At 41.1% G+C, this 15,490-nt stretch overlaps 2 protein-coding genes and 1 long non-coding RNA gene across 3 annotated transcripts in view; 2 read left to right on the top strand and 1 right to left on the bottom strand.

The window, feature by feature from the left end:
• LOC113017311 (NACHT, LRR and PYD domains-containing protein 12-like) overlaps positions 1-15,490 on the bottom strand; it is a 199,206-nt gene that overhangs the window by 49,783 nt on the left and 133,933 nt on the right. The gene's annotated exons all lie outside the window — the stretch shown is intronic.
• The window catches only part of LOC113017310 (NACHT, LRR and PYD domains-containing protein 12-like), a 262,419-nt gene that overhangs the window by 179,963 nt on the left and 66,966 nt on the right, over positions 1-15,490 (top strand). The gene's annotated exons all lie outside the window — the stretch shown is intronic.
• Positions 713-2,198, top strand: LOC113017316 (uncharacterized). The gene is made up of 3 exons (XR_003271444.1): positions 713-738; positions 1,584-1,985; positions 2,071-2,198. It is a non-coding gene; the product is annotated as an uncharacterized LOC113017316 (long non-coding RNA).

The following is a 15,490-nucleotide window of genomic DNA, read 5'->3' as shown; positions in this document are numbered from 1 at the left end:
AAAGAGCCGCGTTCTGCTCTCAGGCTAAGAAAGAATCATTGATGCAGACTGTGCGGATCACAAATACTCCCTAACCTGTATGGCTAGGGTGTCCAAACTTTTTTCACTGAGGGCCACTTACTATAAATTAGGTAAATAACCTTAACTTTAGTGTATTAAAGATCACAAAATCACTTAAAAGTGGTCGAATATGTTATATTGTTGAATATAATTAAAGACAAAACTGCCTTCATCACAGCTTTCCATAAATGGATCTTTATTGATTCATTCAGAAAAAGCTTTGGTAGCTTATTTTCAGAACAGCAGCCTCAGATTTCTTCTTAGACAGCAGATTTACAGCACAGAGAAAAAACAATAAAGGGGAAAATAGGACGGGTAAATTTCAAGTTTGTTATTTAAGTTATTAAACTTAGCAACACACCTATAGACATTAGTTTGAAACGGTTAACATTTACAGACTGAGCTGGACTTAATAACAGGAGTGCATATAATCTTAGTAAATTATTGTGGTGAGTATCAGCTGCGATGCTGATTCGACGTCACTCGTGCCAAAAATCCGGACAAATGTCACTTGATCAAGGAGCAGATCTGCATCAGATGAGATCAGCTGACTACGTGTGTGTGCTGTGCAAAAAATGTTTTTGAACATTAATAAGTCGTCTTTGTGCACATATTGTTTACAGATATCAGACTGCAAAGAATGCTACAGAGTGTCAACATTTCACCAGTTGTCAGTGGGTGAGTTTTATAATTTGTCCTAATTTAAATAAAAAATAAATTAGAGAATTTTGCCCTGAATTATTCTAAATTTTTAGATTTTTTTGGGTTACCCTTCTAGATTGACAAGTTTAGCCCGTTACACAAAAAGTTTGGACACCCCTGATCTATAACAATGACAATCAGAACATGGCTATCCAACACTTTGTTTTTACTCTGCATTTGTGTAAATACTACTCTAATAGATATTGTATGTTCATCTAGGAACTGTCATGGTCTCCGCTCCTTGACAGCTGACAGCTGTCAGGTGATTTGTTTTTGTTTTCCTTTCTCTCTCGCCCTCTTCCTTTCTCTCTTTCTCCTGCCGGGGCGGAGCTCAGTATGGGCTCCTGCTCCTGGCCTACACACCTGGAGGTGATCAGCACATCTGTTGCTGATCAGAAGAGATTGGAACCCTTCTTAAGAGGGCGAGTCTGCTCTACTCGTCGCTGGATCGTTGAGTCATCAGCGTCAGTCGTCCTGTATTTTTGTAAAGTCAGTTTGTGAGCCTGTCTGAACCAGGAAACTAATGGTTTTTTTCTGCCTGTGTATAGATCGCCTCTGGACCTGTTTTTCCCTGTGCATGGCGACTGAACGGAAGCAAGAGAGATAAAGGAAAGGAGAGGAGATGTGCGAGGGCTGAATGAAAACCTTCCCTTCCTGGACTCCTGCCTCTTTCACTCCTGGACCCTGGAACCCCGGCCCCTTTTCCCCTTGACATCACTATATGTATATATGAATTCCACTGTAGAGGAACACTGTAAATAAATGCACCTTTTGAAGACACTAGTGGTCTGCGCGTGAGTCCGATCTACAAAACCTGACAGGAACAGCATGATGTAAATACAAGACGGGCCCTCGTCCTTCGTGCACTTCCTGTGTACCTGCGTGAAGATGCCTCCACGTTATTCAGGACTTGTGATGTAAGTGTACTGGCCTCAGCATCAATGTCACGGTTAGGTGGTCCTCACCGATTACCTTGCCACTTTTTGGGGGTGTTTGTGTGTACTGTGTCGTGTCTCCTCTCCATCTTGTGCATGTGTTTTGCTGCGGAGACATGTACCTCCGGAGGCCGTGGCATGGCACGGCAGCTGACCCGAGGGGTGGGTCCAGAGCTGGAAGCGTCGCACCTGTACGTAATTACTTCGCCGGCTACAACTGATCTGAAGCAGCCCTATTTAACGGTGCAGTCGAGTCACAACCAACGCTGGAACGTTGAACTAAACCGGGTAGCGTAATCGTGGCTAGTATACTCAGCTTGTGAAAGAGAGACGGTTGTGTTACAGTGCGTGTGCTTTTCTCATCTGCCCTCAGGATTCAGAGATCGGAGGAGGAGCCGGCACAAGGAGCGGTTTTGGATTATTACAGCACTGTCACTGCGGGGAGAAGTCATAGGAGCGGTTTTGGATTATTCCAGCACTGTCACTGCGGGGAGAAGTCATCATATTACTGCACTGCTCTTTCTGGATTACAGACTCGAACTATTGACTCACCTTTTCACTGTGAATAAATCCACTGTCACTCTGCAAGGAGTCTCGCACCTGAGTCCTTTAATTCCATTTCTCCATGACAATCAACCCCTTTGCCTAGCTGTTCAGTCGAACATATGACATCACTCAGAACTCAAGGAGAACCAGGGTGTATATCAGGAAGGAGGTTCAACACAGTCCTCATCTGACTTGTTTTCTCCCATATATCAACTATTGTTGAATAAGATTGCAAGAAGATTGTTACGCATAAACCAGAAAACATGAAAATAGTTGAAAGATTATTAAACAAAAACAAATCCGCAGATAAAAACTCTCTCCCTTTTAAAATTCAAGTGTTCTATTTTTTGGGAGGTGCCATGTTGTGGTCAGAGAAATGTTTGTTAAACAACAAAAACAAATATCTTGGCATATATTTATTATTGAAAACATTTATTTAACCCTTTAAGACCTACCATAGAACCAAGTCCGCCAGAGCTTATATTATATTTTTACATGCTGTGGAGCCATTTTTGGGAGCATTTCAAGTTGCTATACATCAATACAACCATTACAGCCTAAATTTTAATAATATGTATGTATTAAGTGCATAGTAATTACATAAATTGCAAAAAAGTGCAATAAACTACAAAAAAATTGAAAATCGTTTTTGTTTTTTTAACATATATTTCTAGTTAGAGAAATTTAAGAGGCTTATCCCTCAAAACTGTAAATACAAAAAAGTTGCACAAACTAGTTTCCCACCACAGGAAATTTATTTTAAGTGTCTTCATAGTTTTATTTTTGAAATACACCAATTTTTATATACTGCAGGAAAAACGAAAATAAATATTATACTGCAAATTTGCAAAATAACAGCATATGCATCAAAAGAAATTATTTCCAGCAGTGCAATATGAGTCCTAAGCATCCCAGAAACGACACAGAAAGTCATGAAGTCAAACATAACTTTTAAAAACACAAGTATAAGCTCTTGAGGCCACGATGGTAAAAAAAACTACATTTCCACAAAATGACGTCACTTCCGGTTTCGGGCAGGTCATGCGGTCATGTGATAGTTCGCGCTGATGGACGTAGGAAGTTTTACAAACAGCTGATCGGATCGGCAAAGCCTGTTTCTGGAATATCATGTTTTTGTTGCTGCAAGTGATTTTTATGCAGTTTTTGCAAAGCTATATGTGGAAGGAAACTGTGACCTAGGACAAGCTGATGGCATAAGATGTAAGTACAACTCCTCCGGTTTCATATGCAAAAAAAATGATTGCGCTAGCTTACGTGGTTGCAGAGCTACCCGGATTTAAAAATAGTTACGCAAAACAGAGCGTGCCCGCTCTGATCGGCTGTAAAGGGTTAAATATTTAATTTTTTTTTTTTTAAAAGTGGTCAGCCGAACAGTTGATTTGTCCCTTCATGGTGCTAATGCTAACATAACCTAAATGTTATTAATGTTGATTATTTGCTATAAAATCATTGTTTATCCATTGCTGTTGATAAATCAAATTAAGTGTTAATTTGATTAACATGATCCAGCTCTCCAAGACCACAGAATAAATGCTACACCCTAAGACCCCAATGACCAAAACCACAAGCAGATGTGCTTGATTTGCACTGTTTTTTTTTCTCTTTTTTTAAAAAAACAAAAATGATCTTGCACAGTAGCATTCAATCAGAAGTGGCCTGAATGTGAGTATTTTGTGCTGTAGCACATTTTTCACATTTGCAGATGAAAAAACTATGTATTTTGTTGTTCGATATTATACTGTCCTTTGATGAAATGAAAACAACAATGTTCACTGGCATGCTGCTAGAAATAAACTGTATCCAATGCCCTGGATAGGTTTTGTTATTCATTTAATTTTAATTCGGCACTTTATTTAATTTTTTTCAACTGTATTATCTAATGTACTTGTATTTGCATGACACTCAACCGTTTGGTACAGATCAATATTTTAAAAACTACAGGGTCTATTGAAAAAAAATATTGTTGTTATTACTCACCCAACTCAATAAGAAATGCAAAAAAGAAAATTACATTGCTTTTTTTCTTGGTGAGGACCTCAAAGGGCTAAGAAACCTGGCCTTGATCACAACGTTTTAGCTAATTATAGGCCTATTTCCAAGCTGCCTTTAGTTTCCAAGGTTTTAGAGAAAATTGTTTTTAGTCAACTGAAAGATGACTAGATGATAACGGCATCCTTGAGGTTTTTCAGTCAGGTTTTAAAACCCTTCCTAGCAATGAATCTGCATTATTAAGGGTTTTTAATGACATCCTTCTGGCATGTGATTCTGGTAACCATGTTGTTCTTGTCTTGCTTGACCTAACTGCTGCTTTTGACACTGAAGACCACAATACTCTAATTCCTCAATTAAGTGATGTGGTGGGTATTGGTGGCCAGTGTTGGGGAGTAACAGAATACATGTACCGCCGTTACGTATTTAAAATACAAAATATGAGTAACTGTATTCCGTTACAGTTACCGTTTAAAAAGGTGGTATTCAGAATACAGTTACTTTGTTGAAATAAATGGATTACACTGCGGTACTTTCCTGTTTCATTTTGTCGCAGGTCAGGACTGTTTGGGTTTTGTTTGACAGCTACGTTCTGTTTTTCCAGGCGGCAGCGTTACGGTTGCCATGGTTACAGGGTGACACTCTCTCTCTCTGCGCGTTTCCTGGGTGAGAGAGCGCCTTTTTGTTGTTGTTGTTGTTGTGCTAAGCTAACAGGCAGAATGCTACAGGTATAGCTCTAAAGAATGTAGCATCATGGGCAGTGTAGTCCGTGCTGCAGGGAGAATTGGCTGTCATACCCGTTATGTGTCTGTGAGCGAGGGCGGGAGAAAAAGGAAAAGTGCGAGTTGTCATTGAGGAAAAACGGGAGCTGGAAGCATGTCAATATAATAATAACCACTGCAGCCAAGAAGAGTGCCTGACGAGCCCAGCTGTAAGTAAGCTATTAAGACTCGACTGTACACCGTGTTCCTGTTTTCCTCCGAAACAATAAGTTCCGTTGCAGCAGCCTGTCAACGCCTCTCTCTGTCTCTCGCAAGAAAAGTTGACCCAGACAACAAAGTAAAGCTAGTTTTCAGCTACGAGCCGACACGAACCCGACGTATTAGCCAGAGGTCCCTTTACTACGGTTTGGAGCCGCAGACCTTCAGTAATATTAATAAATCACAGCAATAGTACATTCATGTGTTAGGAGGTGGTGGGTAGGTGTATTGTTGTTGTTTGGGTTTTGTTTTCCTTTTTGGCATAGGTAGGCGAGGCGGGGCTTGATGGCATTCCGGCACACCTGCGGCACATCGGACGTCATCAGTGAGCGCTTTTATGGAGCCGAGTCACGGACGTCTGGTGTCGGAGTATTGTTGCTGTCACAAGTGGTAACGTGTTAGTGCAAGCTGAATCTGCTGATTCCACGCTGTGGAGCTGCATGTTTTAAGGATCCACTTTTTGCCTGCCTCTCTTTTGTTTTAGCCTGTTCCGCTGCCTGCTCACCTGCCTCGTTTTTGGTGTTGGCTACTGTGGATCCGCGATGGAGAGCTACGTTCCATCAGGCTGTGATCACTGCTGCAGCTGTAGTTTGTGTTTCAAGTAAACTCTCCAACTCTCCCCATCCACTTTTGTTTAACTTTCGGCTATCAACGGTACTCTTTTAAACTCTGTTTTGTTCCTCGTTGTCAGGTAGCTCCGGTGCGTCATCTGCATACCTCGGCTTCGTCTCATCTCTTCGGTGTTGCTCTCCTGGCACATTTTTATCTGTCACTGTATATAGCCCCCTTCCTTGTAAATATTCCCTATTCTGGTATTGTAGGAGCCATTCTTGGGTTAATACCTTATGTGGTCACTAGAGGTCACCTTTTTCTGTTTTGATTATGTAATGTAAAGGTATTTAAGGTAGACGCACGTAATCGGCGTCAGGTGTGTCATGGAGAAGGCAAACAGTTTGTGACCGTTGCGCTGTTATGCTATGTCGATACGGAATAAAGACCAAAAAGGACAAGATACATACTGCTGGATTTATTGGACTGTGAACTTAATTCATGCATACCAGTGACATCGCGTCACCCCCGTTAACGACCACCTCAGTGGCTTCAAGCGTAGGCTTAGCCTCTACAATAGAGTCACAAACTACTTTTCTTTGGGGAAAAGTTTGTGCCAACTTCGCCGCGGTGTTTTGGAGACTCGGCGCAAGCAGGAAAATTAAAGTCTGAGTGATCGATCGCCGCGGAGAGCTGAATGCCGTTTGGAAAGGTTACCGTGGAGGTTTCACGAGGAGCGGACAGCTGGACTAGCGGTCTGTCAGCTGACGACGTGGAATGCTTGGCGATTGTTCTGCAGAATCAGGAGAGGACTCAGAATTCTTCATCGGAATCAGTACGGCGCCCAACGCAAGGTATGAGTAGCACTACTAATAAATGGCCATTTATAAAAGTGTGCACACTTATTTAAGAAGACGTAATTCCAATGCATTGGTGGTCAACCCAAATAAAACTGATTTATAAACAAACTTTCGCATGTGCGCATAAACCCTCAATACTTGATAAATATTTGAGTTTTGGAACATTTGAACTATGGACACAAATAAAGCTGCTGACAGGCCCCCGGAGCCTGCTGCAGAATCAGCTGTGCAAAGTAGCAACGCCAGCAAGGCTGGGACACATCCAGAAAAGGAAAAACGAGTGGTAAAATTGACTGCTAAGGCACTTGCAGAGAGACTAGACAGACTGCAACGTGATAGAAAAGCTAAATTAAATAAAGCTAATAATTTAAAAGAGAGTATAAGGGTCTCAATGGAAAAAAATGAAACTTCTATGGTTAAAGCATCATTCAATGATTTTGTTGGTTTTTGCAATGAAGCAAAAACAATTCATGGTTCATTGATGTGTTTGTTACCAGATGATGAAAAGGAAAGGCATGAAACATGGTTTAAAGCAAAAACAATGCATTATGATGAGTTCACTTATGAAGTGAAAGAATGGTTGTCAGGTTGCGAACATTTACATTTAAAGGGTGATCATGGTGTTGATGATGGTGTTAAGCCAGAGGACAGTGTTTCAAATGTTGTTGGTAAATCTTCAGTCACTAAAAGCTCATCTAGTGGTAAAGTGAGCACAACTTCTTCTGCCAAAATCAAAGCAAAAGCAGAAAAAGCAGTATTACTCGCTCGTATGGCAGTCCTAAAAGAGAAGCATGCTTTGGAGGAGCAAGAGCTAAAGCTAAGGAGGAAACGTGAACAGCTTGAGCTTGAAGCGTTGCTTTCTGCCTCTTCTGCAAAGTTAGCTGTTCTCCAAGCTGCTGAAGTTCAAAGTATATCTAACATATCATCCAATGCTATGAATTCATATTATGAAAGGGAAATCAAGAAAACAGCTGCTTCAGCCACAGTCAAGCCTAGTACACCAGTCAATGAAGATAAACCTGCAGTGCAAATAGTACAGACAAAAAGCAAAATATCTGCAATGATCCTGCCAGGAATGGAAATCGAAAGTGAGCCACAAGCTCAAACGGTCATCACAACACAATTTCACAACGTGGATCCTCCATCACCCAGGTCAATTCCTACAGCGGCAGAAGGACGGTCGGAGGACATTTGTACCATTTTACAAAGACAAAACGAAATAACTGCAACCCTTGTTCAGCATCAGCGTGCATCGTCATTACCATCCAGGAAAATACCTGTATTCGATGGTGATCCTCTTCAGTACATCTCTTTCATTAATGCGTTTGAACAAGGAGTGGAAGAAAAGGCCAATAAGAGGGACTGCTTGTATTATTTGGAGCAGTTTACAACAGGACAGCCGAGAGAGCTGGTACGCAGTTGTCAACATATGGCTGCAGGACAAGGCTATATACAAGCAAAGCAACTGCTCAAAGAACACTTTGGAAATGAATATAAGATTGCAACTGCTTACATTGACAAGGCGTTATCTTGGCCTGCAATTAAAAATGAAGATGTGAAATCATTGCAAGCATATTCCCTTTTCTTATGTGGGAGTTGTAATGTCATGAAAACATTGCAACATATGCAGGAACTGGACATGCCAGTGAACATGAAAATCATTTTGTGCAAGTTGCCATATAAAATGAGAGAGAAATGGCGAGCGTTTGCATATGATATATTGGAAACCTCTAAACACAGAGCTCGGTTTGAAGATTTGGTTGCATTTATTGAAAAGCAGGTGAAAATTCTTTCGGATCCTTTGTTTGGGGACATTCAGAATGTAACGTCAACAATCCCTGTCTCAAAGGTTGACAACAGACTGAAGTCACAACCAATCAAACAAATTAAAGGGAACAGCTTTGCTGCTACAGCCACACCCATGAACATGAATAAAACCTACAGCACGGAAAGGCTGATTACTACAACAAGCCATGACTTTACAGTAAAGCCATCGTGTGTCTGCTGTACTCAACGACACACATTGGAGGAGTGTCAACAGTTTCGGCGGAAGAAGCACAGAGACAAAATGCTTTTTCTAAAGGAGAAAGGGCTGTGTTTTGGTTGCTTTGGTGCTGGGCACATAAGCAAGGACTGTGCTAAGCGTTTGATATGTAGAACGTGTGGTAAAGGTCATCCCACTGTCCTCCATATTGATAACAATGGTGTAATCCCTGAATGCTATGGAGAGCCCCCCTCTTCAAAGAATGTAAAAACTTGTGGTCATACAGGGGCCGGAAGAGAAAGCGGTTTGCTTTCCATTCTGCCAGTTCAAATAAAGTCTGTTAAAGGTACTAATGTCATACAGACATATGCTTTTTTAGATCCTGGCAGTTCAGCTAGCTTCAGAGCACCTCATGCAAAAGCTAAATCTTGTGGGCAAAAGAACTCAATTCCTGTTACAAACGATGGGTCAAGAAAAGGTAGTCTCTGCCCACTCACTTACTGGTCTTGAAGTTTCTGGTTTAGGCAGCAATGCCTTCTATGAACTTCCAGAAATCCTAACACAGGAAAGGATGCCTGTCACCACGGATAACTTCGTAAAGGAAGAAGATCTGATCAGGTGGCCATATCTGTCAAAGGTTCAAATTCCCCACATAATGGCTAATGTGGACCTGTTGATTGGATGCAACGCTCCCAAGTTATTGGAACCATGGGAGGTCATTCATAGCCAGGGGAATGGCCCATATGCTATAAGAACAGCATTGGGTTGGGTCATAAATGGGCCCATGGAAGATGGTAAAAGCAACTTGGACAGCGAGCACCCACCAACAGTTGTAAATAGGATATCTGTTTGTAAGCTGGAGGAGATGTTGAAAAGTGAATATAACTATGACTTTAATGAAAGGGTTACAGAGGAAAAGGGTTTGTCAAGGGAGGACCTTAAGTCAATGAGAGATAAGAAAAGAATACCGCAACCTTACTCAGATAACCCAATTTGTAAAGGTAATACAAAGGAGAAAATAAAGAAAACGCAACTGTACAGACTATCTTCAAAGGATCTTCTGAAAGCTGAGCTTGCCATTATTAGATTTTGCCAGCAACAACGATTTGGAGAGGAGATTGCTACGTTGTCAAGTGGGAAAAGTTCTGTGAGCAGGCACAGCTCAATTTATAGATTAGATCCTTATCTTGACGATGAAGGCCTCTTAAGAGTTGGGGGACGACTGACAAAGGGCTCCTTACCAGAAGAAACGAAGCATCCCCTTGTTCTTGCAAAAGATCAACATGTAGCAAATCTCATCCTAAAGCACATTCATCAACAGCTTGTTCATAGCGGTCGTAACCACACCTTATCCACACTAAGGAGAAGATACTGGATCACAAAGGCCAACTCAGCTGTAAGGGAGGTTATAGCAGAATGTAATTTTTGCAGGAAATATCATGGAAAAGCCTTGGAACAAAAGATGGCAGATTTACCCAAGGAAAGAATTTTACCAGATAACCCACCATTCACCAATGTCGGAGTTGATTACTTCGGACCTATTGAAGTGAAAAGAGGACGAGGTACAGCTAAACACTATGGAGTCATTTTCACCTGTTTAGCCAGCCGAGCAGTGCACTTGGAAGTGGCTAACTCTCTAAACACAGATGCCTGCATTAATGCTTTGTGCCGTTTTGTGAGTCGAAGAGGTCAAGTCGCTCACATCCAATCGGACAATGGAACCAACTTTGTCGGAGCAGACAGAGAGTTAAGGGAGGCTCTTGAATCGCTGAAACATACCCAAATAGCAGATGCTTTGCGACACATTGGAATAAGATGGAGTTTTAATCCGCCTGGAGCATCACATCATGGTGGAATTTGGGAACGGATAATTCGTATGATCAGAAAGATTCTGAGATCCGTTCTTCAGCAACAACAGTTGGACGACGATGGATTAAATACGGTTCTATGTGAAATTGAAGCAATTTTAAATGACAGACCCATCACAAAGCTTTCTGATGATCCAAAAGACCTAGAGCCACTTACACCAAATCAGATCCTCCTGATGAAAGGAAAACCATCTTTACCACCCGGACTATTTGACCCTCAGGATATGTATCTGAAGAGAAGATGGAAACAGGCTCAGTACATCTCAGATCTTTTTTGGAAACGATGGATACGCGAATACCTGCCTTTGTTACAGGAGAGACAAAAATGGAACCAAAAGAAGAAGAATCTAAAACCTGGAGATATAGTCATTATAATGGATTCTTCTGCACCACGTGGTTCCTGGCCACTTGGAAGAGTTCTGGAAGCCATTCGTGACAAAAAAGGACTTGTGCGATCTGCACGTTTAAAAACAAAGACTAATATTCTGGAAAGACCTGTAACTAAACTTTGCTTGTTACATGAGACTGTAATCTAAAAGTGTGTTACTTATGTTTATTTATGTGAATGTATAGGTCTAAAGTAGACTGTATTAGTGGCTCCTTATTTTCTTTGTGATTAGAATTGCCATGTCTGATAGCCATTTCAATTAGGGGCCGGGGTGTAGGAGCCATTCTTGGGTTAATACCTTATGTGGTCACTAGAGGTCACCTTTTTCTGTTTTGATTATGTAATGTAAAGGTATTTAAGGTAGACGCACGTAATCGGCGTCAGGTGTGTCATGGAGAAGGCAAACAGTTTGTGACCGTTGCGCTGTTATGCTATGTCGATACGGAATAAAGACCAAAAAGGACAAGATACATACTGCTGGATTTAGTGGACTGCGAACTTAATTCATGCATACCAGTGACATCGCATCACCCCCGTTAACGACCACCTCAGTGGCTTCAAGCGTAGGCTTAGCCTCTACAGGTATATATACTTGCATCACAACTATCCTGTGCCCGTGTGTGTTTCTGCCACTTAATCCATCCGTGTAAGATTACCTAACATCATGTAGTTGTAAACAGCATGATAATATGTTAAGTAATCCAAAGTATTCAGAATACGTTACTCTCATCGAATAACGTAATGGAATACGTTACAGAATACATTTTGGGGCATGTATTCTGTAATCTGTAATGGAATACATTTTAAAACTAACCTTCCCAACACTGTTGGTGGCACTGCACTCAATTGGTTAGGTTTATTTGTCAGAACTTTCTCTGTCAGCCTTCTCGGTTCCAAATCATCTTCTGCTCCTCTGTCATGCGGCGTCCCACAGGGTTCAATTTTAGGGCCATTGCTCGTTTTACTGTATTTATTGCCTCTGGGTTCCATCTTTAGAAGGCATGGGATCTCGTTTCATTGTTATGCCGATGACTGCCAAATTCATTTGCCACTGAAGCAGAAGGGTGTCATCTGCATAAAACCCCTCATGATATGCCTAGATGACATTAAAGCTTGGTTGGCTCTAAACTTTTTAAATTTTAATAAAAAGAAAACAGAGTTGTTGCTGTTTGGACCCAGTGGTCCCTGCGAGTCCTCTGTAGATTTGGGACCCCTGGAAGTCTATTTTAAACCTGTTGTTACTGATCTTGGTTTTAAGTTGGACGTGATTTGAAATTGGAGAACCAAATCAGAGCAGTGGTGAAGTCCAGTTGTCATCATTTAAGGCGACTGGCAAATCTTTTCTTTCACAGCAGCATCTTGAAACAGTGATCCATGCTTATATTTCTTCCCACCTGGACTACTGTAACGCACTTTATGTGGGGGTCAGTCAGTCATTGCTCTCACGTCTGCAGCTGGTTCAAAATGCGGCTGCACGACTCCTAACAGGAACTTGTAAAAGAGAGCATATAACCCCTGTGCTGGCCTCCCTGCACTGGCTGCCTGTGTCTTTTAGAGTTCATTTTAAAATTTGTGCCGTTTGTCTTTAAATGCTTTCACAGTCTTGCCCCGCTGTAGCTCTCTGAGCTTCTTCATCTCCACACACCGTGTCAGTCTCAGGTCAGCTGACCAGCTGTTCCTGGAGCTACCGAGATCCAGGCGGATTTTATTTTTTCTTTCTTTTATTTGGCTTTTATTTATACCTTATGTAATTTTATTGGGGGGGGGGGGAGTCAAACAAAATGCAGTAATTTGCAAAACATGCTGCTAAACACAGCAGTACTACAAATTATTCCACCTGCTGAAAAGTGGATCTAATGTGGGCGGACTCACACTTAGCAAATAAACCTGTGATGTGAGAATGTAATCAAACTGTTGATCAGAGGCAAAGTAATTTAAAGTTTATGATGCTATCGTCTAATGTTAGCTGACATGATGTTAGCTTGTAAACTTATGTTGTTGTCTGGGTCTCATGTCTCATGATGATAATAACTGTGACAACACAGAGATTAAATAAAGGATGTTGGCGGGACTTCTTATGTTAGAACTATAACTTCAGTTAAGGAGTGAGACGTAAGGTGACAAGGAGAATGAAGAGATGAGAAAGAAGTAACTGGGAAGAGAAAATGAAAACAAAAATTTGAAATGATCAAATTTGTGTTAACAGATGATGGTGATTTTAAAAATTCAAGTAATTTAAAGTTTTTATCCTATTTGTTGTTGTTTTTTTCATATTCTTCTATTTGCAAGAGGTTATTAATAAAACAGGTTCTCTTTCTGGTTTCTCTTTTTGGACGCACTCTCTACAGCTTATCACATCCAAAATGGCGGATGTCAAGTACAAAACCTGGACAGAAACAATCAGCAAGAATTTTAGCATCAGTCCAAAATAAAACTGTCCAACTACAGAGTTTTAAAATCCAACTAAACTATGAACAGAGATCTTTTACAAATAGGCTATTGATGAGATGACAGTGGTAACAAAAAAGTACACATCCGCGCACACAGACAAAATGGCGGGAGAGCGTTTAACGGTCGACCTCATGAGTCCGTTACCGTGAACTATGGAGCGACAGATTTGTCCTGGAACTGAGCTGCACACAGCTGATGTTAGCCAGGAAACATTACACACTGCTAACGTTACCTTCACATGGAGCTCCACACGGAGACGATCAGCGTCAGGCACAAACACCAAGTTCAGAAAAGAGGAACTTTGAGCAGGAAGGAAAGAGTCAGAGCGGCGTTTGAGGACACGTTTACAACCACGAACATCAGAATCTGTCTGTGCTGCAAGTGCAAGTTGGAAACTCACTAATCTCTGTCATGTTGTCCAAAGATGATTTATTTCTGCTGGTTTTCCTGTTTGAAACACAAACACGTGTCAGCACTTTGTTGTTCTTCATCCTGCAGCATTTGAATATTTCAGGACTAAACTGATCATAAATTCATGAAGTCATGACTGAAACTACAGACTGAGAGTGGATCACATGATGTTTGAGGTGTGTCATGTGACATGTTCAGTATTGTCACACATGTCTAGATTGTCCCTGATATCATAACTGCTCAAACACTGATGATTATATTTGAAGAATTATTCCTGATGGCAGCAAAGTTTGAATGGAGCTCTCTGTCTGTGCTGATTTGTCGCCCTCTGGAGGTCAAAGCACAAACTGCATGATGTCACTGTAACCACCACAGAGACCGGAAGTGTTTTTATGACTGAAACACTGAACGGCTGCTGTCTTATCATACATGAAGCCAGCAGCGTTCATACAACAGAGGGCAGGGCGCATGCTTGTGACATCACGAAACATGAAGTTGTCTTAAAGAGACACCACACTATTGCGACTGTTACACATGGAAACTTATAAGCATAACTTCTCTCCAACAAACGTGGAAAAACAGGAAGATCCTTTATAAACACAAGTCATTTCTTCTTCTTTATATGGAGGAATTAACTAGAAACAAACTTGAAGGACAATTTAAAGGAGTTTCTTACAAAATACTACAGAACTTTAAAATTTAGAGACAAAGCCAAGAAGACACTGCAGAGATTTCAGCCTGATGTGAACTGTTCTGCTTCTTTCTGTGATTTACGCACTGAAACAATTTATCATCTATTTGATCAGGATATAAACACCAGAATCAAAGTTATTTCTAACAGCAGTCTGTTTCATTATTGATCCAACAGCACAGATTTATCACTGATCTCTTAAACCTGATCACTTACCTCTTTCACACACAGTGATCACTACAGTTACAGCTATTCAAAGGCTTGTATTTGTGTCAGTATTGATGGTATACTTGCACATAAACCACTACATTCGACACTGATGTGTCCCTCCATACCCTGTCAAAACCTGTTGTCCACCTAACTGGACATGTAAAAAACACTCTTTGAAAAGTACACGTTTAAATGAAGTTCAAAAATCTTTTTTCATGCCTAAAGATGAATAAAAACACTTAAGAACAAAATCCTGATTGAGGTTGTCATAATTCATGCGTGAAAGGGTCAAAACTAGAAAATAGACGGGACAGACGGGACTGAGGGATAGGAAAGGGAGAAAGAAAGATGAAGGAAAAGAAAAACAGAAGGGAAGAGGGACAGAGAGAAAGGAAACTTAAAAAGAGAAGAAGAAGAGAAAAACATCTCAGAGCAACATACTAAACGCAACACCATCACGTTAATCTAGCTAAGTGTAAACAGCAGTAAATACTAAATATTGAATGCTGTTGTGTAGCAAGCAGGACCGACAGCGCACAATGTGCTTGGGAGTAGCAGCCAATAGAGGTGTAGTTTATGTCTACAAGCAGTGAACACCCGTGTGCACACCCGTGTGGATCAGCGCGCTTGTATTCAAAAGGTTTCCCCATGTAATGGTCTGCAAGAGGATGTAGAGAGCCATAGCCCCGCCCCCAGGGCATGAAGCAGGCATGGAGGAGATCCAGCCTCCATGCCTGCTTCTGTCTGTCCCATCTGTAACAACTGAAAATAAAATAAATAATAACAACAAAGGTCAATCAAATGGACCAATAAAGCAAGGCCGTGATGATCTATTTGGCAAAGTA

The sequence above is a fragment of the Astatotilapia calliptera genome, unplaced genomic scaffold (assembly GCF_900246225.1).
Source record: "Astatotilapia calliptera unplaced genomic scaffold, fAstCal1.2 U_scaffold_10, whole genome shotgun sequence".
NCBI lineage: Eukaryota > Metazoa > Chordata > Actinopteri > Cichliformes > Cichlidae > Astatotilapia > Astatotilapia calliptera.
Note: the sequence above shows the minus strand (reverse complement) of the source record. Positions and strands in the feature narration are given on the sequence as shown.